A 22,825-nucleotide genomic window follows, 5' to 3' on the forward strand; every position below is an offset into this window, starting at 1 on the left:
AGCAGAAAACACACAAATTTTACTCAAAATACACAAAGCTTGAAGATTCCTCATTCCACTCAAAGCATTGTTGTGCAAAATATTTTTAGCCTCAGGAGAAAAAAAGGATCACAATGCCTTGGCTTCCTTCCTGCTTGCTTTCAGTGTGCTCTGTGTGATGCTTTCACAGGCTCTGGTTTCAGGCATTTAGGCATCAGATATTTGTCTCTACCCGCAGCTGTGACTTTTCAGTACATCTGAGTGTACGCTTGCTGGCTGAAAACGCTGCAATTTTCACACTTACTCCTCGCTTTGCGAGCAACTGCTGATCAAGTATAGAGGCAATCGGGCAAACATATGAGGGGAATTTTGCTCCTTCAGTCAAGCCCTCTTGCTTGTTTCTGTAGTGTAGTGGTTATCACGTTCGCCTAACACGCGAAAGGTCCCCGGTTCGAGACCGGGCAGAAACAATGGGTAGTGTACGCTTTTGTGTTTGCTCCCTAAAAGCTTAGTCTCACTCAGGCATGGCCTTTAAAAACTTGTGACCTGTGTAAAACTTGTATTACTATTGCAGCCGGTAAAAAGTTATCTGCATCTTTGCGTAGTCGTGCATGTGCCTGGTTTCTTATTCTGTTTTTTTCTTTTTTTTTTCTTGGCCATGTTATATTGTGGGGCCTTTAAACCTGTCACCTTGATAGGAACATTGCAAGCGGCAGCATCGACAAGTGCAGACTGAGGAGTCAGACCTAAACACAGACTCAGCTGTCAGGATGGCCGAGTGGTCTAAGGCGGCAGCCTCAAGAGAGCTTGATCTTCAGTTAAGCTAAGCATCCTGGTTTGCTCATGTAGTTGTGGGTTCAAATCGCACTTCTGATAGGTCTATTTTCTGCCCTTAAATCTTCCTCTGCTTGCACAGCCAGCTCCCCACAACACTATCTTTGCAAGCTGCTGTAGCATATGAAAAGAAATCCACCAACCCTCCGGCTGGGCCCTCAATCAGCATTCCATGTATTTCTGGAAGGGGCATCTCAGTCACGCCTTCTGTTAGAGCTGCACCTTATCACTGTAACTACCATGCTGGTTTCTACTTAAGCAGTTGATTCCATCGTTTGAAGTGAGGCTCTCCTGCCACTTTTGAAAAGAGAAGGCACTGCCCCTGCAACAACAACAGGCAGACAAGCTCAACCTGGGTTTCCTGGTTAGGTGGGCGGAGCAGAATGGCAATGGTCCCTCCTTGTGACTTGAAATTAACATGAAGAAGACAGAGAGGCAGCTGGGAGTAGGCAGTACCCATGCACCCCTGAACACTGTCTTGCGATTTTCACCCAATTCTGAAATGAGTCGGGAGGAAAGGAGGTGATTTTCCTATCGAAGGCCATTCTGGGAATTCAGCCACCCCGCGTCTCCCAGGTGAGTGTTTCAGGCCTGTGAGGCACTCATATAAATCTCGCCTGATCGAGCACTGAGCGAGCAAGTGTACTTGAATACAAGAGGCATGCTCCTCTGGCTCAGGCGCAAGAGATGGCAGGCCCTTCAGTGCTTCTGGTCTGGAAGTCTATGGTGCAAGGGCCCAGGTCCTGCGGAGGCGTACAACTACCAGAAAGGGTCTGCTTTTCTCATCAGCGCCACAGTTCAGCTTGCTAGCATAGGGCTTCTTGACTACCTCTTGCCTTGCTAGAGGCAAAAAAAAAAACCTTGGCACAAAACATCAATTGCTATGGCACGCTTAGAAGGAGAGTCTCCAAGTGGCCCTGCTTTTTCACAAAGACACTTCAGAAGATGTTTGAAAGGCTTTTGCAGCAGCAGGCTCGTTGGTCTAGGGGTATGATTCTCGCTTTGGGTGTGAGAGGTCCCGGGTTCAAATCCCAGACGAGCCTGTGCCTTCATAGGTTCGATCTGTTTTTAAACAGGAGTATTTCTGCTTTCCACTCTTGTAAGATGCCATGGTGGAATGCATTGCATGCTTTCTACTGGTGTCGAGGCAGTTCGGCATGATGAAGGAGTGCGGGATTTCTTTCTAACTGCTTTTTTGTGTTGGAGCAGCACTTCTCGTTGGAACATGAAATGCACAGTGCTTCTCCAAAGTAATTGCAGGGCTGGTTTTGAAATCACCTCTTGGAATGAAAGTGATCCCAGTTCCTTTCTTCCAAAGGAAGAGATCCTGTCAGAAAGGCTCAGCTTTGAGCGTCATGAATATTGTCCCTTAGTCCTTGCATTCCTGTCCAAAGCATAGCCACATAAAGAAAGCAGGTGTGTCTGTTTCCAGTGCAGTGGTTCCAGTCCAATGCATAGCCACATGAAGCAAGTAAGCAGGCATGTCTGTTTCTGTAGTGTAGTGGTTATCACGTTCGCCTTACACGCGAAAGGTCCCTGGTTCGAGGCCAGGCAGAAACAGCCAGTTGCTGTGCTTTATCACATTATTTGCATTTACCACCTCACCTGACAGGTAAATTGAAATTAAAGAGGCTGTGTCTATCCCTCACCATCGTGAGGTACTATGCTCCAAGGGCATCGGTCTCAACTCACCAAGAGAAGACGATACACCTTACGGCAGTCAGTTGCTCCCTTTTTGACCTTTCCATTGAAGCCTGGGCCTACTGTGGTCAAGCCAGCGAAGGAAGGTATGAGAGCGAAAATGGCTTTCCTACCTTCACCAAGAACATACACCTTGAGCAAAGAAAGGGCCAGACTTACAAGGCCCTATCGCCACCGGCACATCATCTTTAGTGACGCCCCGGTGGCACTATGTACTGTGCCGTATTTACAAGACGCCGTTCAACCACGTTTTGTGGCTTAACACCACCTTGTAAATACGGCCCCTTCACACGCAGCCCTTTCCCTAGAAGGGGCGTGCAATGGGCGTTGCTCTGGGTGGGCCACTGCAACACCATAGCATTTTGATGCTGCTCCAGTTTTACGAGTTTTTGTAAATCTGTGGCAGCGCCAAAATCCAAGCGCCATACAATGGGTGTCGTTATAGTGGAGAAACGAGCAGAAATGTTTTCATTTCTCCTCATTTTTGCTCTTTCTATGTGTGCTGCACGAACATATCGCCACTGAAGATTTCTGTTGTGCAGGAAGGTGTGCCTTCCTGAACAAAAACAATTTCCCCCTCAACGCAGCCATCCTTGTACCATGGCGCAAGGATGGCTGCGTTGGCGCTCGGCAGCTAATTTAGAGCTGGCGCAGAGGGAAGCACAGGGGTGCGCTGTATTCTACTAAATACGGCGCTTCCCTGCATTTTGAAAATGACTGAGTGCGAGGCTGCCAAATTTGGCAGAGCGTCTCACTCAGTCATCCTCTTGTAATTATGGGCCAAAAGGTCTAAAGGATAGAGGCGTTTTATGTCATGTTCGATGACGACCATGGAAATGACTCTAGTCATATTGCAGAAGAGAGAACCATGTGCATTTTCTTGCCTTGCGATGTATTCGCCCACTCTCTGCCCTCAACCCTAGCAGCAGGGTCTGAGCAGTGGTGCTTCTGTGCCCTCGCTCGTTGGTGTCCGGGTCCAAATCCCCAACACACCCTTTTTAGCAGAAAACACACAAATTTTACTCAAAATACACAAAGCTTGAAGATTCCTCATTCCACTCAAAGCATTGTTGTGCAAAATATTTTTAGCCTCAGGAGAAAAAAAGGATCACAATGCCTTGGCTTCCTTCCTGCTTGCTTTCAGTGTGCTCTGTGTGATGCTTTCACAGGCTCTGGTTTCAGGCATTTAGGCATCAGATATTTGTCTCTACCCGCAGCTGTGACTTTTCAGTACATCTGAGTGTACGCTTGCTGGCTGACAACGCTGCAATTTTCACACTTACTCCTCGCTTTGCGAGCAACTGCTGATCAAGTATAGAGGCAATCGGGCAAACATATGAGGGGAATTTTGCTCCTTCAGTCAAGCCCTCTTGCTTGTTTCTGTAGTGTAGTGGTTATCACGTTCGCCTAACACGCGAAAGGTACCCGGTTCGAGACCGGGCAGAAACAATGGGTAGTGTACGCTTTTGTGTTTGCTCCCTAAAAGCTTAGTCTCACTCAGGCATGGCCTTTAAAAACTTGTGACCTGTGTAAAACTTGTATTACTATTGCAGGCCGGTAAAAAGTTATCTGCATCTTTGCGTAGTCGTGCATGTGCCTGGTTTCTTATTCTGTTTTTTACTTTTTTTTTTCTTGGCCATGTTATATTGTGGGGCCTTTAAACCTGTCACCTTGATAGGAACATTGCAAGCGGCAGCATCGACAAGTGCAGACTGAGGAGTCAGACCTAAACACAGACTCAGCTGTCAGGATGGCCGAGTGGTCTAAGGCGGCAGCCTCAAGAGAGCTTGATCTTCAGTTAAGCTAAGCATCCTGGTTTGCTCATGTAGTTGTGGGTTCAAATCGCACTTCTGATAGGTCTATTTTCTGCCCTTAAATCTTCCTCTGCTTGCACAGCCAGCTCCCCACAACACTATCTTTGCAAGCTGCTGTAGCATATGAAAAGAAATCCACCAACCCTCCGGCTGGGCCCTCAATCAGCATTCCATGTATTTCTGGAAGGGGCATCTCAGTCACGCCTTCTGTTAGAGCTGCACCTTATCACTGTAACTACCATGCTGGTTTCTACTTAAGCAGTTGATTCCATCGTTTGAAGTGAGGCTCTCCTGCCACTTTTGAAAAGAGAAGGCACTGCCCCTGCAACAACAACAGGCAGACAAGCTCAACCTGGGTTTCCTGGTTAGGTGGGCGGAGCAGAATGGCAATGGTCCCTCCTTGTGACTTGAAATTAACATGAAGAAGACAGAGAGGCAGCTGGGAGTAGGCAGTACCCATGCACCCCTGAACACTGTCTTGCGATTTTCACCCAATTCTGAAATGAGTCGGGAGGAAAGGAGGTGATTTTCCTATCGAAGGCCATTCTGGGAATTCAGCCACCCCGCGTCTCCCAGGTGAGTGTTTCAGGCCTGTGAGGCACTCATATAAATCTCGCCTGATCGAGCACTGAGCGAGCAAGTGTACTTGAATACAAGAGGCATGCTCCTCTGGCTCAGGCGCAAGAGATGGCAGGCCCTTCAGTGCTGCTGGTCTGGAAGTCTACGGTGCAAGGGCCCAGGTCCTGCGGAGGCGTACAACTACCAGAAAGGGTCTGCTTTTCTCATCAGCGCCACAGTTCAGCTTGCTAGCATAGGGCTTCTTGACTACCTCTTGCCTTGCTAGAGGCAAAAAAAAAACCCTTGGCACAAAACATCAATTGCTATGGCACGCTTAGAAGGAGAGTCTCCAAGTGGCCCTGCTTTTTCACAAAGACACTTCAGAAGATGTTTGAAAGGCTTTTGCAGCAGCAGGCTCGTTGGTCTAGGGGTATGATTCTCGCTTTGGGTGTGAGAGGTCCCGGGTTCAAATTCCAGACGAGCCTGTGCCTTCATAGGTTCGATCTGTTTTTAAACCGGAGTATTTCTGCTTTCCACTCTTGTAAGATGCCATGGTGGAATGCATTGCATGCTTTCTACTGGTGTCGAGGCAGTTCGGCATGATGAAGGAGTGCGGGATTTCTTTCTAACTGCTTTTTTGTGTTGGAGCAGCACTTCTCGTTGGAACATGAAATGCACAGTGCTTCTCCAAAGTAATTGCAGGGCTGGTTTTGAAATCACCTCTTGGAATGAAAGTGATCCCAGTTCCTTTCTTCCAAAGGAAGAGATCCTGTCAGAAAGGCTCAGCTTTGAGCGTCATGAATATTGTCCCTTAGTCCTTGCATTCCAGTCCAAAGCATAGCCACATAAAGAAAGCAGGTGTGTCTGTTTCCAGTGCAGTGGTTCCAGTCCAATGCATAGCCACATGAAGCAAGTAAGCAGGCATGTCTGTTTCTGTAGTGTAGTGGTTATCACGTTCGCCTTACACGCGAAAGGTCCCTGGTTCGAGGCCAGGCAGAAACAGCAAGTTGCTGTGCTTTATCACATTATTTGCATTTACCACCTCACCTGACAGGTAAATTGAAATTAAAGAGGCTGTGTCTATCCCTCACCATCGTGAGGTACTATGCTCCAAGGGCATCGGTCTCAACTCACCAAGAGAAGACGATACACCTTACGGCAGTCAGTTGCTCCCTTTTTGACCTTTCCATTGAAGCCTGGGCCTACTGTGGTCAAGCCAGCGAAGGAAGGTATGAGAGCGAAAATGGCTTTCCTACCTTCACCAAGAACATACACCTTGAGAAAAGAAAGGGCCAGACTTACAAGGCCCTATCGCCACCGGCACATCATCTTTAGTGACGCCCCGGTGGCACTATGTACTGTGCCGTATTTACAAGACGCCGTTCAACCACGTTTTGTGGCTTAACACCACCTTGTAAATACGGCCCCTTCACACGCAGCCCTTTCCCTGGAAGGGGCGTGCAATGGGCGTTGCTCTGGGTGGGCCACTGCAACACCATAGCATTTTGATGCTGCTCCAGTTTTACGAGTTTTTGTAAATCTGTGGCAGCGCCAAAATCCAAGCGCCATACAATGGGTGTCGTTATAGTGGAGAAACGAGCAGAAATGTTTTCATTTCTCCTCATTTTTGCTCTTTCTATGTGTGCTGCACGAACATATCGCCACTGAAGATTTCTGTTGTGCAGGAAGGTGTGCCTTCCTGAACAAAAACAATTTCCCCCTCAACGCAGCCATCCTTGTACCATGGCGCAAGGATGGCTGCGTTGGCGCTCGGCAGCTAATTTAGAGCTGGCGCAGAGGGAAGCACAGGGGTGCGCTGTATTCTACTAAATACGGCGCTTCCCTGCATTTTGAAAATGACTGAGTGCGAGGCTGCCAAATTTGGCAGAGCGTCTCACTCAGTCATCCTCTTGTAATTATGGGCCAAAAGGTCTAAAGGATAGAGGCGTTTTATGTCATGTTCGATGACGACCATGGAAATGACTCTAGTCATATTGCAGAAGAGAGAACCATGTGCATTTTCTTGCCTTGCGATGTATTCGCCCACTCTCTGCCCTCAACCCTAGGAGCAGGGTCTGAGCAGTGGTGCTTCTGTGCCCTCGCTCGTTGGTGTCCGGGTCCAAATCCCCAACACACCCTTTTTAGCAGAAAACACACAAATTTTACTCAAAATACACAAAGCTTGAAGATTCCTCATTCCACTCAAAGCATTGTTGTGCAAAATATTTTTAGCCTCAGGAGAAAAAAAGGATCACAATGCCTTGGCTTCCTTCCTGCTTGCTTTCAGTGTGCTCTGTGTGATGCTTTCACAGGCTCTGGTTTCAGGCATTTAGGCATCAGATATTTGTCTCTACCCGCAGCTGTGACTTTTCAGTACATCTGAGTGTACGCTTGCTGGCTGACAACGCTGCAATTTTCACACTTACTCCTCGCTTTGCGAGCAACTGCTGATCAAGTATAGAGGCAATCGGGCAAACATATGAGGGGAATTTTGCTCCTTCAGTCAAGCCCTCTTGCTTGTTTCTGTAGTGTAGTGGTTATCACGTTCGCCTAACACGCGAAAGGTCCCCGGTTCGAGACCGGGCAGAAACAATGGGTAGTGTACGCTTTTGTGTTTGCTCCCTAAAAGCTTAGTCTCACTCAGGCATGGCCTTTAAAAACTTGTGACCTGTGTAAAACTTGTATTACTATTGCAGGCCGGTAAAAAGTTATCTGCATCTTTGCGTAGTCGTGCATGTGCCTGGTTTCTTATTCTGTTTTTTACTTTTTTTTTTCTTGGCCATGTTATATTGTGGGGCCTTTAAACCTGTCACCTTGATAGGAACATTGCAAGCGGCAGCATCGACAAGTGCAGACTGAGGAGTCAGACCTAAACACAGACTCAGCTGTCAGGATGGCCGAGTGGTCTAAGGCGGCAGCCTCAAGAGAGCTTGATCTTCAGTTAAGCTAAGCATCCTGGTTTGCTCATGTAGTTGTGGGTTCAAATCGCACTTCTGATAGGTCTATTTTCTGCCCTTAAATCTTCCTCTGCTTGCACAGCCAGCTCCCCACAACACTATCTTTGCAAGCTGCTGTAGCATATGAAAAGAAATCCAACAACCCTCCGGCTGGGCCCTCAATCAGCATTCCATGTATTTCTGGAAGGGGCATCTCAGTCACGCCTTCTGTTAGAGCTGCACCTTATCACTGTAACTACCATGCTGGTTTCTACTTAAGCAGTTGATTCCATCGTTTGAAGTGAGGCTCTCCTGCCACTTTTGGGCAGAGAAGGCACTGCCCCTGCAACAACAACAGGCAGACAAGCTCAACCTGGGTTTCCTGGTTAGGTGGGCGGAGCAGAATGGCAATGGTCCCTCCTTGTGACTTGAAATTAACATGAAGAAGACAGAGAGGCAGCTGGGAGTAGGCAGTACCCATGCACCCCTGAACACTGTCTTGCGATTTTCACCCAATTCTGAAATGAGTCGGGAGGAAAGGAGGTGATTTTCCTATCGAAGGCCATTCTGGGAATTCAGCCACCCCGCGTCTCCCAGGTGAGTGTTTCAGGCCTGTGAGGCACTCCTATAAATCTCGCCTGATCGAGCACTGAGCGAGCAAGTGTACTTGAATACAAGAGGCATGCTCCTCTGGCTCAGGCGCAAGAGATGGCAGGCCCTTCAGTGCTTCTGGTCTGGAAGTCTACGGTGCAAGGGCCCAGGTCCTGCGGAGGCGTACAACTACCAGAAAGGGTCTGCTTTTCTCATCAGCGCCACAGTTCAGCTTGCTAGCATAGGGCTTCTTGACTACCTCTTGCCTTGCTAGAGGCAAAAAAAAAACCCTTGGCACAAAACATCAATTGCTATGGCACGCTTAGAAGGAGAGTCTCCAAGTGGCCCTGCTTTTTCACAAAGACACTTCAGAAGATGTTTGAAAGGCTTTTGCAGCAGCAGGCTCGTTGGTCTAGGGGTATGATTCTCGCTTTGGGTGTGAGAGGTCCCGGGTTCAAATCCCAGACGAGCCTGTGCCTTCATAGGTTCGATCTGTTTTTAAACAGGAGTATTTCTGCTTTCCACTCTTGTAAGATGCCATGGTGGAATGTATTGCATGCTTTCTACTGGTGTCGAGGCAGTTCGGCATGATGAAGGAGTGCGGGATTTCTTTCTAACTGCTTTTTTGTGTTGGAGCAGCACTTCTCGTTGGAACATGAAATGCACAGTGCTTCTCCAAAGTAATTGCAGGGCTGGTTTTGAAATCACCTCTTGGAATGAAAGTGATCCCAGTTCCTTTCTTCCAAAGGAAGAGATCCTGTCAGAAAGGCTCAGCTTTGAGCGTCATGAATATTGTCCCTTAGTCCTTGCATTCCAGTCCAAAGCATAGCCACATAAAGAAAGCAGGTGTGTCTGTTTCCAGTGCAGTGGTTCCAGTCCAATGCATAGCCACATGAAGCAAGTAAGCAGGCATGTCTGTTTCTGTAGTGTAGTGGTTATCACGTTCGCCTTACACGCGAAAGGTCCCTGGTTCGAGGCCAGGCAGAAACAGCAAGTTGCTGTGCTTTATCACATTATTTGCATTTACCACCTCACCTGACAGGTAAATTGAAATTAAAGAGGCTGTGTCTATCCCTCACCATCGTGAGGTACTATGCTCCAAGGGCATCGGTCTCAACTCACCAAGAGAAGACGATACACCTTACGGCAGTCAGTTGCTCCCTTTTTGACCTTTCCATTGAAGCCTGGGCCTACTGTGGTCAAGCCAGCGAAGGAAGGTATGAGAGCGAAAATGGCTTTCCTACCTTCACCAAGAACATACACCTTGAGCAAAGAAAGGGCCAGACTTACAAGGCCCTATCGCCACCGGCACATCATCTTTAGTGACGCCCCGGTGGCACTATGTACTGTGCCGTATTTACAAGACGCCGTTCAACCACGTTTTGTGGCTTAACACCACCTTGTAAATACGGCCCCTTCACACGCAGCCCTTTCCCTGGAAGGGGCGTGCAATGGGCGTTGCTCTGGGTGGGCCACTGCAACACCATAGCATTTTGATGCTGCTCCAGTTTTACGAGTTTTTGTAAATCTGTGGCAGCGCCAAAATCCAAGCGCCATACAATGGGTGTCGTTATAGTGGAGAAACGAGCAGAAATGTTTTCATTTCTCCTCATTTTTGCTCTTTCTATGTGTGCTGCACGAACATATCGCCACTGAAGATTTCTGTTGTGCAGGAAGGTGTGCCTTCCTGAACAAAAACAATTTCCCCCTCAACGCAGCCATCCTTGTACCATGGCGCAAGGATGGCTGCGTTGGCGCTCGGCAGCTAATTTAGAGCTGGCGCAGAGGGAAGCACAGGGGTGCGCTGTATTCTACTAAATACGGCGCTTCCCTGCATTTTGAAAATGACTGAGTGCGAGGCTGCCAAATTTGGCAGAGCGTCTCACTCAGTCATCCTCTTGTAATTATGGGCCAAAAGGTCTAAAGGATAGAGGCGTTTTATGTCATGTTCGATGACGACCATGGAAATGACTCTAGTCATATTGCAGAAGAGAGAACCATGTGCATTTTCTTGCCTTGCGATGTATTCGCCCACTCTCTGCCCTCAACCCTAGGAGCAGGGTCTGAGCAGTGGTGCTTCTGTGCCCTCGCTCGTTGGTGTCCGGGTCCAAATCCCCAACACACCCTTTTTAGCAGAAAACACACAAATGTTACTCAAAATACACAAAGCTTGAAGATTCCTCATTCCACTCAAAGCATTGTTGTGCAAAATATTTTTAGCCTCAGGAGAAAAAAAGGATCACAATGCCTTGGCTTCCTTCCTGCTTGCTTTCAGTGTGCTCTGTGTGATGCTTTCACAGGCTCTGGTTTCAGGCATTTAGGCATCAGATATTTGTCTCTACCCGCAGCTGTGACTTTTCAGTACATCTGAGTGTACGCTTGCTGGCTGACAACGCTGCAATTTTCACACTTACTCCTCGCTTTGCGAGCAACTGCTGATCAAGTATAGAGGCAATCGGGCAAACATATGAGGGGAATTTTGCTCCTTCAGTCAAGCCCTCTTGCTTGTTTCTGTAGTGTAGTGGTTATCACGTTCGCCTAACACGCGAAAGGTCCCCGGTTCGAGACCGGGCAGAAACAATGGGTAGTGTACGCTTTTGTGTTTGCTCCCTAAAAGCTTAGTCTCACTCAGGCATGGCCTTTAAAAACTTGTGACCTGTGTAAAACTTGTATTACTATTGCAGGCCGGTAAAAAGTTATCTGCATCTTTGCGTAGTCGTGCATGTGCCTGGTTTCTTATTCTGTTTTTTACTTTTTTTTTTCTTGGCCATGTTATATTGTGGGGCCTTTAAACCTGTCACCTTGATAGGAACATTGCAAGCGGCAGCATCGACAAGTGCAGACTGAGGAGTCAGACCTAAACACAGACTCAGCTGTCAGGATGGCCGAGTGGTCTAAGGCGGCAGCCTCAAGAGAGCTTGATCTTCAGTTAAGCTAAGCATCCTGGTTTGCTCATGTAGTTGTGGGTTCAAATCGCACTTCTGATAGGTCTATTTTCTGCCCTTAAATCTTCCTCTGCTTGCACAGCCAGCTCCCCACAACACTATCTTTGCAAGCTGCTGTAGCATATGAAAAGAAATCCAACAACCCTCCGGCTGGGCCCTCAATCAGCATTCCATGTATTTCTGGAAGGGGCATCTCAGTCACGCCTTCTGTTAGAGCTGCACCTTATCACTGTAACTACCATGCTGGTTTCTACTTAAGCAGTTGATTCCATCGTTTGAAGTGAGGCTCTCCTGCCACTTTTGGGCAGAGAAGGCACTGCCCCTGCAACAACAACAGGCAGACAAGCTCAACCTGGGTTTCCTGGTTAGGTGGGCGGAGCAGAATGGCAATGGTCCCTCCTTGTGACTTGAAATTAACATGAAGAAGACAGAGAGGCAGCTGGGAGTAGGCAGTACCCATGCACCCCTGAACACTGTCTTGCGATTTTCACCCAATTCTGAAATGAGTCGGGAGGAAAGGAGGTGATTTTCCTATCGAAGGCCATTCTGGGAATTCAGCCACCCCGCGTCTCCCAGGTGAGTGTTTCAGGCCTGTGAGGCACTCATATAAATCTCGCCTGATCGAGCACTGAGCGAGCAAGTGTACTTGAATACAAGAGGCATGCTCCTCTGGCTCAGGCGCAAGAGATGGCAGGCCCTTCAGTGCTTCTGGTCTGGAAGTCTACGGTGCAAGGGCCCAGGTCCTGCGGAGGCGTACAACTACCAGAAAGGGTCTGCTTTTCTCATCAGCGCCACAGTTCAGCTTGCTAGCATAGGGCTTCTTGACTACCTCTTGCCTTGCTAGAGGCAAAAAAAAAACCCTTGGCACAAAACATCAATTGCTATGGCACGCTTAGAAGGAGAGTCTCCAAGTGGCCCTGCTTTTTCACAAAGACACTTCAGAAGATGTTTGAAAGGCTTTTGCAGCAGCAGGCTCGTTGGTCTAGGGGTATGATTCTCGCTTTGGGTGTGAGAGGTCCCGGGTTCAAATCCCAGACGAGCCTGTGCCTTCATAGGTTCGATCTGTTTTTAAACAGGAGTATTTCTGCTTTCCACTCTTGTAAGATGCCATGGTGGAATGCATTGCATGCTTTCTACTGGTGTCGAGGCAGTTCGGCATGATGAAGGAGTGCGGGATTTCTTTCTAACTGCTTTTTTGTGTTGGAGCAGCACTTCTCGTTGGAACATGAAATGCACAGTGCTTCTCCAAAGTAATTGCAGGGCTGGTTTTGAAATCACCTCTTGGAATGAAAGTGATCCCAGTTCCTTTCTTCCAAAGGAAGAGATCCTGTCAGAAAGGCTCAGCTTTGAGCGTCATGAATATTGTCCCTTAGTCCTTGCATTCCAGTCCAAAGCATAGCCACATAAAGAAAGCAGGTGTGTCTGTTTCCAGTGCAGTGGTTCCAGTCCAATGCATAGCCACATGAAGCAAGTAAGCAGGCATGTCTGTTTCTGTAGTGTAGTGGTTATCACGTTCGCCTTACACGCGAAAGGTCCCTGGTTCGAGGCCAGGCAGAAACAGCAAGTTGCTGTGCTTTATCACATTATTTGCATTTACCACCTCACCTGACAGGTAAATTGAAATTAAAGAGGCTGTGTCTATCCCTCACCATCGTGAGGTACTATGCTCCAAGGGCATCGGTCTCAACTCACCAAGAGAAGACGATACACCTTACGGCAGTCAGTTGCTCCCTTTTTGACCTTTCCATTGAAGCCTGGGCCTACTGTGGTCAAGCCAGCGAAGGAAGGTATGAGAGCGAAAATGGCTTTCCTACCTTCACCAAGAACCTACACCTTGAGCAAAGAAAGGGCCAGACTTACAAGGCCCTATCGCCACCGGCACATCATCTTTAGTGACGCCCCGGTGGCACTATGTACTGTGCCGTATTTACAAGACGCCGTTCAACCATGTTTTGTGGCTTAACACCACCTTGTAAATACGGCCCCTTCACACGCAGCCCTTTCCCTGGAAGGGGCGTGCAATGGGCGTTGCTCTGGGTGGGCCACTGCAACACCATAGCATTTTGATGCTGCTCCAGTTTTACGAGTTTTTGTAAATCTGTGGCAGCGCCAAAATCCAAGCGCCATACAATGGGTGTCGTTATAGTGGAGAAACGAGCAGAAATGTTTTCATTTCTCCTCATTTTTGCTCTTTCTATGTGTGCTGCACGAACATATCGCCACTGAAGATTTCTGTTGTGCAGGAAGGTGTGCCTTCCTGAACAAAAACAATTTCCCCCTCAACGCAGCCATCCTTGTACCATGGCGCAAGGATGGCTGCGTTGGTGCTCGGCAGCTAATTTAGAGCTGGCGCAGAGGGAAGCACAGGGGTGCGCTGTATTCTACTAAATACGGCGCTTCCCTGCATTTTGAAAATGACTGAGTGCGAGGCTGCCAAATTTGGCAGAGCGTCTCACTCAGTCATCCTCTTGTAATTATGGGCCAAAAGGTCTAAAGGATAGAGGCGTTTTATGTCATGTTCGATGACGACCATGGAAATGACTCTAGTCATATTGCAGAAGAGAGAACCATGTGCATTTTCTTGCCTTGCGATGTATTCGCCCACTCTCTGCCCTCAACCCTAGGAGCAGGGTCTGAGCAGTGGTGCTTCTGTGCCCTCGCTCGTTGGTGTCCGGGTCCAAATCCCCAACACACCCTTTTTAGCAGAAAACACACAAATTTTACTCAAAATACACAAAGCTTGAAGATTCCTCATTCCACTCAAAGCATTGTTGTGCAAAATATTTTTAGCCTCAGGAGAAAAAAAGGATCACAATGCCTTGGCTTCCTTCCTGCTTGCTTTCAGTGTGCTCTGTGTGATGCTTTCACAGGCTCTGGTTTCAGGCATTTAGGCATCAGATATTTGTCTCTACCCGCAGCTGTGACTTTTCAGTACATCTGAGTGTACGCTTGCTGGCTGACAACGCTGCAATTTTCACACTTACTCCTCGCTTTGCGAGCAACTGCTGATCAAGTATAGAGGCAATCGGGCAAACATATGAGGGGAATTTTGCTCCTTCAGTCAAGCCCTCTTGCTTGTTTCTGTAGTGTAGTGGTTATCACGTTCGCCTAACACGCGAAAGGTCCCCGGTTCGAGACCGGGCAGAAACAATGGGTAGTGTACGCTTTTGTGTTTGCTCCCTAAAAGCTTAGTCTCACTCAGGCATGGCCTTTAAAAACTTGTGACCTGTGTAAAACTTGTATTACTATTGCAGGCCGGTAAAAAGTTATCTGCATCTTTGCGTAGTCGTGCATGTGCCTGGTTTCTTATTCTGTTTTTTTCTTTTTTTTTTCTTGGCCATGTTATATTGTGGGGCCTTTAAACCTGTCACCTTGATAGGAACATTGCAAGCGGCAGCATCGACAAGTGCAGACTGAGGAGTCAGACCTAAACACAGACTCAGCTGTCAGGATGGCCGAGTGGTCTAAGGCGGCAGCCTCAAGAGAGCTTGATCTTCAGTTAAGCTAAGCATCCTGGTTTGCTCATGTAGTTGTGGGTTCAAATCGCACTTCTGATAGGTCTATTTTCTGCCCTTAAATCTTCCTCTGCTTGCACAGCCAGCTCCCCACAACACTATCTTTGCAAGCTGCTGTAGCATATGAAAAGAAATCCACCAACCCTCCGGCTCGGCCCTCAATCAGCATTCCATGTATTTCTGGAAGGGGCATCTCAGTCACGCCTTCTGTTAGAGCTGCACCTTATCACTGTAACTACCATGCTGGTTTCTACTTAAGCAGTTGATTCCATCGTTTGAAGTGAGGCTCTCCTGCCACTTTTGGGCAGAGAAGGCACTGCCCCTGCAACAACAACAGGCAGACAAGCTCAACCTGGGTTTCCTGGTTAGGTGGGCGGAGCAGAATGGCAATGGTCCCTCCTTGTGACTTGAAATTAACATGAAGAAGACAGAGAGGCAGCTGGGAGTAGGCAGTACCCATGCACCCCTGAACACTGTCTTGCGATTTTCACCCAATTCTGAAATGAGTCGGGAGGAAAGGAGGTGATTTTCCTATCGAAGGCCATTCTGGGAATTCAGCCACCCCGCGTCTCCCAGGTGAGTGTTTCAGGCCTGTGAGGCACTCCTATAAATCTCGCCTGATCGAGCACTGAGCGAGCAAGTGTACTTGAATACAAGAGGCATGCTCCTCTGGCTCAGGCGCAAGAGATGGCAGGCCCTTCAGTGCTTCTGGTCTGGAAGTCTACGGTGCAAGGGCCCAGGTCCTGCGGAGGCGTACAACTACCAGAAAGGGTCTGCTTTTCTCATCAGCGCCACAGTTCAGCTTGCTAGCATAGGGCTTCTTGACTACCTCTTGCCTTGCTAGAGGCAAAAAAAAAACCCTTGGCACAAAACATCAATTGCTATGGCACGCTTAGAAGGAGAGTCTCCAAGTGGCCCTGCTTTTTCACAAAGACACTTCAGAAGATGTTTGAAAGGCTTTTGCAGCAGCAGGCTCGTTGGTCTAGGGGTATGATTCTCGCTTTGGGTGTGAGAGGTCCCGGGTTCAAATCCCAGACGAGCCTGTGCCTTCATAGGTTCGATCTGTTTTTAAACAGGAGTATTTCTGCTTTCCACTCTTGTAAGATGCCATGGTGGAATGCATTGCATGCTTTCTACTGGTGTCGAGGCAGTTCGGCATGATGAAGGAGTGCGGGATTTCTTTCTAACTGCTTTTTTGTGTTGGAGCAGCACTTCTCGTTGGAACATGAAATGCACAGTGCTTCTCCAAAGTAATTGCAGGGCTGGTTTTGAAATCACCTCTTGGAATGAAAGTGATCCCAGTTCCTTTCTTCCAAAGGAAGAGATCCTGTCAGAAAGGCTCAGCTTTGAGCGTCATGAATATTGTCCCTTAGTCCTTGCATTCCAGTCCAAAGCATAGCCACATAAAGAAAGCAGGTGTGTCTGTTTCCAGTGCAGTGGTTCCAGTCCAATGCATAGCCACATGAAGCAAGTAAGCAGGCATGTCTGTTTCTGTAGTGTAGTGGTTATCACGTTCGCCTTACACGCGAAAGGTCCCTGGTTCGAGGCCAGGCAGAAACAGCAAGTTGCTGTGCTTTATCACATTATTTGCATTTACCACCTCACCTGACAGGTAAATTGAAATTAAAGAGGCTGTGTCTATCCCTCACCATCGTGAGGTACTATGCTCCAAGGGCATCGGTCTCAACTCACCAAGAGAAGACGATACACCTTACGGCAGTCAGTTGCTCCCTTTTTGACCTTTCCATTGAAGCCTGGGCCTACTGTGGTCAAGCCAGCGAAGGAAGGTATGAGAGCGAAAATGGCTTTCCTACCTTCACCAAGAACATACACCTTGAGCAAAGAAAGGGCCAGACTTACAAGGCCCTATCGCCACCGGCACATCATCTTTAGTGACGCCCCGGTGGCACTATGTACTGTGCCGTATTTACAAGACGCCGTTCAACCACGTTTTGTGGCTTAACACCACCTTGTAAATACGGCCCCTTCACACGCAGCCCTTTCCCTGGAAGGGGCGTGCAATGGGCGTTGCTCTGGGTGGGCCACTGCAACACCATAGCATTTTGATGCTGCTCCAGTTTTACGAGTTTTTGTAAATCTGTGGCAGCGCCAAAATCCAAGCGCCATACAATGGGTGTCGTTATAGTGGAGAAACGAGCAGAAATGTTTTCATTTCTCCTCATTTTTGCTCTTTCTATGTGTGCTGCACGAACATATCGCCACTGAAGATTTCTGTTGTGCAGGAAGGTGTGCCTTCCTGAACAAAAACAATTTCCCCCTCAACGCAGCCATCCTTGTACCATGGCGCAAGGATGGCTGCGTTGGCGCTCGGCAGCTAATTTAGAGCTGGCGCAGAGGGAAGCACAGGGGTGCGCTGTATTCTACTAAATACGGCGCTTCCCTGCATTTTGAAAATGACTGAGTGCGAGGCTGCCAAATTTGGCAGAGCGTCTCACTCAGTCATCCTCTTGTAATTATGGGCCAAAAGGTCTAAAGGATAGAGGCGTTTTATGTCATGTTCGATGACGACCATGGAAATGACTCTAGTCATATTGCAGAAGAGAGAACCATGTGCATTTTCTTGCCTTGCGATGTATTCGCCCACTCTCTGCCCTCAACCCTAGGAGCAGGGTCTGAGCAGTGGTGCTTCTGTGCCCTCGCTCGTTGGTGTCCGGGTCCAAATCCCCAACACACCCTTTTTAGCAGAAAACACACAAATGTTACTCAAAATACACAAAGCTTGAAGATTCCTCATTCCACTCAAAGCATTGTTGTGCAAAATATTTTTAGCCTCAGGAGAAAAAAAGGATCACAATGCCTTGGCTTCCTTCCTGCTTGCTTTCAGTGTGCTCTGTGTGATGCTTTCACAGGCTCTGGTTTCAGGCATTTAGGCATCAGATATTTGTCTCTACCCGCAGCTGTGACTTTTCAGTACATCTGAGTGTACGCTTGCTGGCTGACAACGCTGCAATTTTCACACTTACTCCTCGCTTTGCGAGCAACTGCTGATCAAGTATAGAGGCAATCGGGCAAACATATGAGGGGAATTTTGCTCCTTCAGTCAAGCCCTCTTGCTTGTTTCTGTAGTGTAGTGGTTATCACGTTCGCCTAACACGCGAAAGGTCCCCGGTTCGAGACCGGGCAGAAACAATGGGTAGTGTACGCTTTTGTGTTTGCTCCCTAAAAGCTTAGTCTCACTCAGGCATGGCCTTTAAAAACTTGTGACCTGTGTAAAACTTGTATTACTATTGCAGGCCGGTAAAAAGTTATCTGCATCTTTGCGTAGTCGTGCATGTGCCTGGTTTCTTATTCTGTTTTTTACTTTTTTTTTTCTTGGCCATGTTATATTGTGGGGCCTTTAAACCTGTCACCTTGATAGGAACATTGCAAGCGGCAGCATCGACAAGTGCAGACTGAGGAGTCAGACCTAAACACAGACTCAGCTGTCAGGATGGCCGAGTGGTCTAAGGTGGCAGCCTCAAGAGAGCTTGATCTTCAGTTAAGCTAAGCATCCTGGTTTGCTCATGTAGTTGTGGGTTCAAATCGCACTTCTGATAGGTCTATTTTCTGCCCTTAAATCTTCCTCTGCTTGCACAGCCAGCTCCCCACAACACTATCTTTGCAAGCTGCTGTAGCATATGAAAAGAAATCCAACAACCCTCCGGCTGGGCCCTCAATCAGCATTCCATGTATTTCTGGAAGGGGCATCTCAGTCACGCCTTCTGTTAGAGCTGCACCTTATCACTGTAACTACCATGCTGGTTTCTACTTAAGCAGTTGATTCCATCGTTTGAAGTGAGGCTCTCCTGCCACTTTTGGGCAGAGAAGGCACTGCCCCTGCAACAACAACAGGCAGACAAGCTCAACCTGGGTTTCCTGGTTAGGTGGGCGGAGCAGAATGGCAATGGTCCCTCCTTGTGACTTGAAATTAACATGAAGAAGACAGAGAGGCAGCTGGGAGTAGGCAGTACCCATGCACCCCTGAACACTGTCTTGCGATTTTCACCCAATTCTGAAATGAGTCGGGAGGAAAGGAGGTGATTTTCCTATCGAAGGCCATTCTGGGAATTCAGCCACCCCGCGTCTCCCAGGTGAGTGTTTCAGGCCTGTGAGGCACTCATATAAATCTCGCCTGATCGAGCACTGAGCGAGCAAGTGTACTTGAATACAAGAGGCATGCTCCTCTGGCTCAGGCGCAAGAGATGGCAGGCCCTTCAGTGCTTCTGGTCTGGAAGTCTACGGTGCAAGGGCCCAGGTCCTGCGGAGGCGTACAACTACCAGAAAGGGTCTGCTTTTCTCATCAGCGCCACAGTTCAGCTTGCTAGCATAGGGCTTCTTGACTACCTCTTGCCTTGCTAGAGGCAAAAAAAAAACCCTTGGCACAAAACATCAATTGCTATGGCACGCTTAGAAGGAGAGTCTCCAAGTGGCCCTGCTTTTTCACAAAGACACTTCAGAAGATGTTTGAAAGGCTTTTGCAGCAGCAGGCTCGTTGGTCTAGGGGTATGATTCTCGCTTTGGGTGTGAGAGGTCCCGGGTTCAAATCCCAGACGAGCCTGTGCCTTCATAGGTTCGATCTGTTTTTAAACAGGAGTATTTCTGCTTTCCACTCTTGTAAGATGCCATGGTGGAATGCATTGCATGCTTTCTACTGGTGTCGAGGCAGTTCGGCATGATGAAGGAGTGCGGGATTTCTTTCTAACTGCTTTTTTGTGTTGGAGCAGCACTTCTCGTTGGAACATGAAATGCACAGTGCTTCTCCAAAGTAATTGCAGGGCTGGTTTTGAAATCACCTCTTGGAATGAAAGTGATCCCAGTTCCTTTCTTCCAAAGGAAGAGATCCTGTCAGAAAGGCTCAGCTTTGAGCGTCATGAATATTGTCCCTTAGTCCTTGCATTCCAGTCCAAAGCATAGCCACATAAAGAAAGCAGGTGTGTCTGTTTCCAGTGCAGTGGTTCCAGTCCAATGCATAGCCACATGAAGCAAGTAAGCAGGCATGTCTGTTTCTGTAGTGTAGTGGTTATCACGTTCGCCTTACACGCGAAAGGTCCCTGGTTCGAGGCCAGGCAGAAACAGCAAGTTGCTGTGCTTTATCACATTATTTGCATTTACCACCTCACCTGACAGGTAAATTGAAATTAAAGAGGCTGTGTCTATCCCTCACCATCGTGAGGTACTATGCTCCAAGGGCATCGGTCTCAACTCACCAAGAGAAGACGATACACCTTACGGCAGTCAGTTGCTCCCTTTTTGACCTTTCCATTGAAGCCTGGGCCTACTGTGGTCAAGCCAGCGAAGGAAGGTATGAGAGCGAAAATGGCTTTCCTACCTTCACCAAGAACCTACACCTTGAGCAAAGAAAGGGCCAGACTTACAAGGCCCTATCGCCACCGGCACATCATCTTTAGTGACGCCCCGGTGGCACTATGTACTGTGCCGTATTTACAAGACGCCGTTCAACCATGTTTTGTGGCTTAACACCACCTTGTAAATACGGCCCCTTCACACGCAGCCCTTTCCCTGGAAGGGGCGTGCAATGGGCGTTGCTCTGGGTGGGCCACTGCAACACCATAGCATTTTGATGCTGCTCCAGTTTTACGAGTTTTTGTAAATCTGTGGCAGCGCCAAAATCCAAGCGCCATACAATGGGTGTCGTTATAGTGGAGAAACGAGCAGAAATGTTTTCATTTCTCCTCATTTTTGCTCTTTCTATGTGTGCTGCACGAACATATCGCCACTGAAGATTTCTGTTGTGCAGGAAGGTGTGCCTTCCTGAACAAAAACAATTTCCCCCTCAACGCAGCCATCCTTGTACCATGGCGCAAGGATGGCTGCGTTGGTGCTCGGCAGCTAATTTAGAGCTGGCGCAGAGGGAAGCACAGGGGTGCGCTGTATTCTACTAAATACGGCGCTTCCCTGCATTTTGAAAATGACTGAGTGCGAGGCTGCCAAATTTGGCAGAGCGTCTCACTCAGTCATCCTCTTGTAATTATGGGCCAAAAGGTCTAAAGGATAGAGGCGTTTTATGTCATGTTCGATGACGACCATGGAAATGACTCTAGTCATATTGCAGAAGAGAGAACCATGTGCATTTTCTTGCCTTGCGATGTATTCGCCCACTCTCTGCCCTCAACCCTAGGAGCAGGGTCTGAGCAGTGGTGCTTCTGTGCCCTCGCTCGTTGGTGTCCGGGTCCAAATCCCCAACACACCCTTTTTAGCAGAAAACACACAAATTTTACTCAAAATACACAAAGCTTGAAGATTCCTCATTCCACTCAAAGCATTGTTGTGCAAAATATTTTTAGCCTCAGGAGAAAAAAAGGATCACAATGCCTTGGCTTCCTTCCTGCTTGCTTTCAGTGTGCTCTGTGTGATGCTTTCACAGGCTCTGGTTTCAGGCATTTAGGCATCAGATATTTGTCTCTACCCGCAGCTGTGACTTTTCAGTACATCTGAGTGTACGCTTGCTGGCTGACAACGCTGCAATTTTCACACTTACTCCTCGCTTTGCGAGCAACTGCTGATCAAGTATAGAGGCAATCGGGCAAACATATGAGGGGAATTTTGCTCCTTCAGTCAAGCCCTCTTGCTTGTTTCTGTAGTGTAGTGGTTATCACGTTCGCCTAACACGCGAAAGGTCCCCGGTTCGAGACCGGGCAGAAACAATGGGTAGTGTACGCTTTTGTGTTTGCTCCCTAAAAGCTTAGTCTCACTCAGGCATGGCCTTTAAAAACTTGTGACCTGTGTAAAACTTGTATTACTATTGCAGGCCGGTAAAAAGTTATCTGCATCTTTGCGTAGTCGTGCATGTGCCTGGTTTCTTATTCTGTTTTTTTCTTTTTTTTTTCTTGGCCATGTTATATTGTGGGGCCTTTAAACCTGTCACCTTGATAGGAACATTGCAAGCGGCAGCATCGACAAGTGCAGACTGAGGAGTCAGACCTAAACACAGACTCAGCTGTCAGGATGGCCGAGTGGTCTAAGGCGGCAGCCTCAAGAGAGCTTGATCTTCAGTTAAGCTAAGCATCCTGGTTTGCTCATGTAGTTGTGGGTTCAAATCGCACTTCTGATAGGTCTATTTTCTGCCCTTAAATCTTCCTCTGCTTGCACAGCCAGCTCCCCACAACACTATCTTTGCAAGCTGCTGTAGCATATGAAAAGAAATCCACCAACCCTCCGGCTCGGCCCTCAATCAGCATTCCATGTATTTCTGGAAGGGGCATCTCAGTCACGCCTTCTGTTAGAGCTGCACCTTATCACTGTAACTACCATGCTGGTTTCTACTTAAGCAGTTGATTCCATCGTTTGAAGTGAGGCTCTCCTGCCACTTTTGGGCAGAGAAGGCACTGCCCCTGCAACAACAACAGGCAGACAAGCTCAACCTGGGTTTCCTGGTTAGGTGGGCGGAGCAGAATGGCAATGGTCCCTCCTTGTGACTTGAAATTAACATGAAGAAGACAGAGAGGCAGCTGGGAGTAGGCAGTACCCATGCACCCCTGAACACTGTCTTGCGATTTTCACCCAATTCTGAAATGAGTCGGGAGGAAAGGAGGTGATTTTCCTATCGAAGGCCATTCTGGGAATTCAGCCACCCCGCGTCTCCCAGGTGAGTGTTTCAGGCCTGTGAGGCACTCATATAAATCTCGCCTGATCGAGCACTGAGCGAGCAAGTGTACTTGAATACAAGAGGCGTGCTCCTCTGGCTCAGGCGCAAGAGATGGCAGGCCCTTCAGTGCTTCTGGTCTGGAAGTCTACGGTGCAAGGGCCCAGGTCCTGCGGAGGCGTACAACTACCAGAAAGGGTCTGCTTTTCTCATCAGCGCCACAGTTCAGCTTGCTAGCATAGGGCTTCTTGACTACCTCTTGCCTTGCTAGAGGCAAAAAAAAAACCCTTGGCACAAAACATCAATTGCTATGGCACGCTTAGAAGGAGAGTCTCCAAGTGGCCCTGCT

General features: G+C 48.2%; 18 non-coding genes across 18 annotated transcripts; all 18 read left to right on the forward strand.

The window, feature by feature from the left end:
• The first annotated feature begins 376 nt into the window (after window positions 1-376).
• Window positions 377-449, forward strand: TRNAV-AAC (transfer RNA valine (anticodon AAC)). The gene has a single exon. It is a non-coding gene; the product is annotated as a tRNA-Val (tRNA).
• Window positions 450-1,784: 1,335 nt separating this feature from the next.
• Window positions 1,785-1,856, forward strand: TRNAP-UGG (transfer RNA proline (anticodon UGG)). Its single transcript has one exon. It is a non-coding gene; the product is annotated as a tRNA-Pro (tRNA).
• A 444-nt stretch (window positions 1,857-2,300) lies between these two features.
• On the forward strand, window positions 2,301-2,373 carry TRNAV-UAC (transfer RNA valine (anticodon UAC)). The gene has a single exon. It is a non-coding gene; the product is annotated as a tRNA-Val (tRNA).
• A 1,517-nt stretch (window positions 2,374-3,890) lies between these two features.
• On the forward strand, window positions 3,891-3,963 carry TRNAV-AAC (transfer RNA valine (anticodon AAC)). The gene has a single exon. It is a non-coding gene; the product is annotated as a tRNA-Val (tRNA).
• Window positions 3,964-5,815: 1,852 nt separating this feature from the next.
• Window positions 5,816-5,888, forward strand: TRNAV-UAC (transfer RNA valine (anticodon UAC)). The gene has a single exon. It is a non-coding gene; the product is annotated as a tRNA-Val (tRNA).
• Window positions 5,889-7,405: 1,517 nt separating this feature from the next.
• TRNAV-AAC (transfer RNA valine (anticodon AAC)) lies at window positions 7,406-7,478 on the forward strand. Its single transcript has one exon. It is a non-coding gene; the product is annotated as a tRNA-Val (tRNA).
• Window positions 7,479-8,814: 1,336 nt separating this feature from the next.
• Window positions 8,815-8,886, forward strand: TRNAP-UGG (transfer RNA proline (anticodon UGG)). The gene has a single exon. It is a non-coding gene; the product is annotated as a tRNA-Pro (tRNA).
• Window positions 8,887-9,330: 444 nt separating this feature from the next.
• Window positions 9,331-9,403, forward strand: TRNAV-UAC (transfer RNA valine (anticodon UAC)). The gene has a single exon. It is a non-coding gene; the product is annotated as a tRNA-Val (tRNA).
• A 1,517-nt stretch (window positions 9,404-10,920) lies between these two features.
• TRNAV-AAC (transfer RNA valine (anticodon AAC)) lies at window positions 10,921-10,993 on the forward strand. Its single transcript has one exon. It is a non-coding gene; the product is annotated as a tRNA-Val (tRNA).
• A 1,336-nt stretch (window positions 10,994-12,329) lies between these two features.
• TRNAP-UGG (transfer RNA proline (anticodon UGG)) lies at window positions 12,330-12,401 on the forward strand. Its single transcript has one exon. It is a non-coding gene; the product is annotated as a tRNA-Pro (tRNA).
• Window positions 12,402-12,845: 444 nt separating this feature from the next.
• Window positions 12,846-12,918, forward strand: TRNAV-UAC (transfer RNA valine (anticodon UAC)). Its single transcript has one exon. It is a non-coding gene; the product is annotated as a tRNA-Val (tRNA).
• Window positions 12,919-14,435: 1,517 nt separating this feature from the next.
• TRNAV-AAC (transfer RNA valine (anticodon AAC)) lies at window positions 14,436-14,508 on the forward strand. Its single transcript has one exon. It is a non-coding gene; the product is annotated as a tRNA-Val (tRNA).
• A 1,336-nt stretch (window positions 14,509-15,844) lies between these two features.
• TRNAP-UGG (transfer RNA proline (anticodon UGG)) lies at window positions 15,845-15,916 on the forward strand. The gene has a single exon. It is a non-coding gene; the product is annotated as a tRNA-Pro (tRNA).
• Window positions 15,917-16,360: 444 nt separating this feature from the next.
• TRNAV-UAC (transfer RNA valine (anticodon UAC)) lies at window positions 16,361-16,433 on the forward strand. The gene has a single exon. It is a non-coding gene; the product is annotated as a tRNA-Val (tRNA).
• A 1,517-nt stretch (window positions 16,434-17,950) lies between these two features.
• On the forward strand, window positions 17,951-18,023 carry TRNAV-AAC (transfer RNA valine (anticodon AAC)). The gene has a single exon. It is a non-coding gene; the product is annotated as a tRNA-Val (tRNA).
• Window positions 18,024-19,359: 1,336 nt separating this feature from the next.
• On the forward strand, window positions 19,360-19,431 carry TRNAP-UGG (transfer RNA proline (anticodon UGG)). Its single transcript has one exon. It is a non-coding gene; the product is annotated as a tRNA-Pro (tRNA).
• Window positions 19,432-19,875: 444 nt separating this feature from the next.
• Window positions 19,876-19,948, forward strand: TRNAV-UAC (transfer RNA valine (anticodon UAC)). The gene has a single exon. It is a non-coding gene; the product is annotated as a tRNA-Val (tRNA).
• Window positions 19,949-21,465: 1,517 nt separating this feature from the next.
• Window positions 21,466-21,538, forward strand: TRNAV-AAC (transfer RNA valine (anticodon AAC)). The gene has a single exon. It is a non-coding gene; the product is annotated as a tRNA-Val (tRNA).
• The last annotated feature ends 1,287 nt before the right edge of the window (window positions 21,539-22,825 follow it).

Source organism: Pleurodeles waltl, unplaced genomic scaffold (assembly GCF_031143425.1).
Source record: "Pleurodeles waltl isolate 20211129_DDA unplaced genomic scaffold, aPleWal1.hap1.20221129 scaffold_91, whole genome shotgun sequence".
In the NCBI taxonomy this organism is placed as follows: Eukaryota; Metazoa; Chordata; class Amphibia; order Caudata; family Salamandridae; genus Pleurodeles; species Pleurodeles waltl.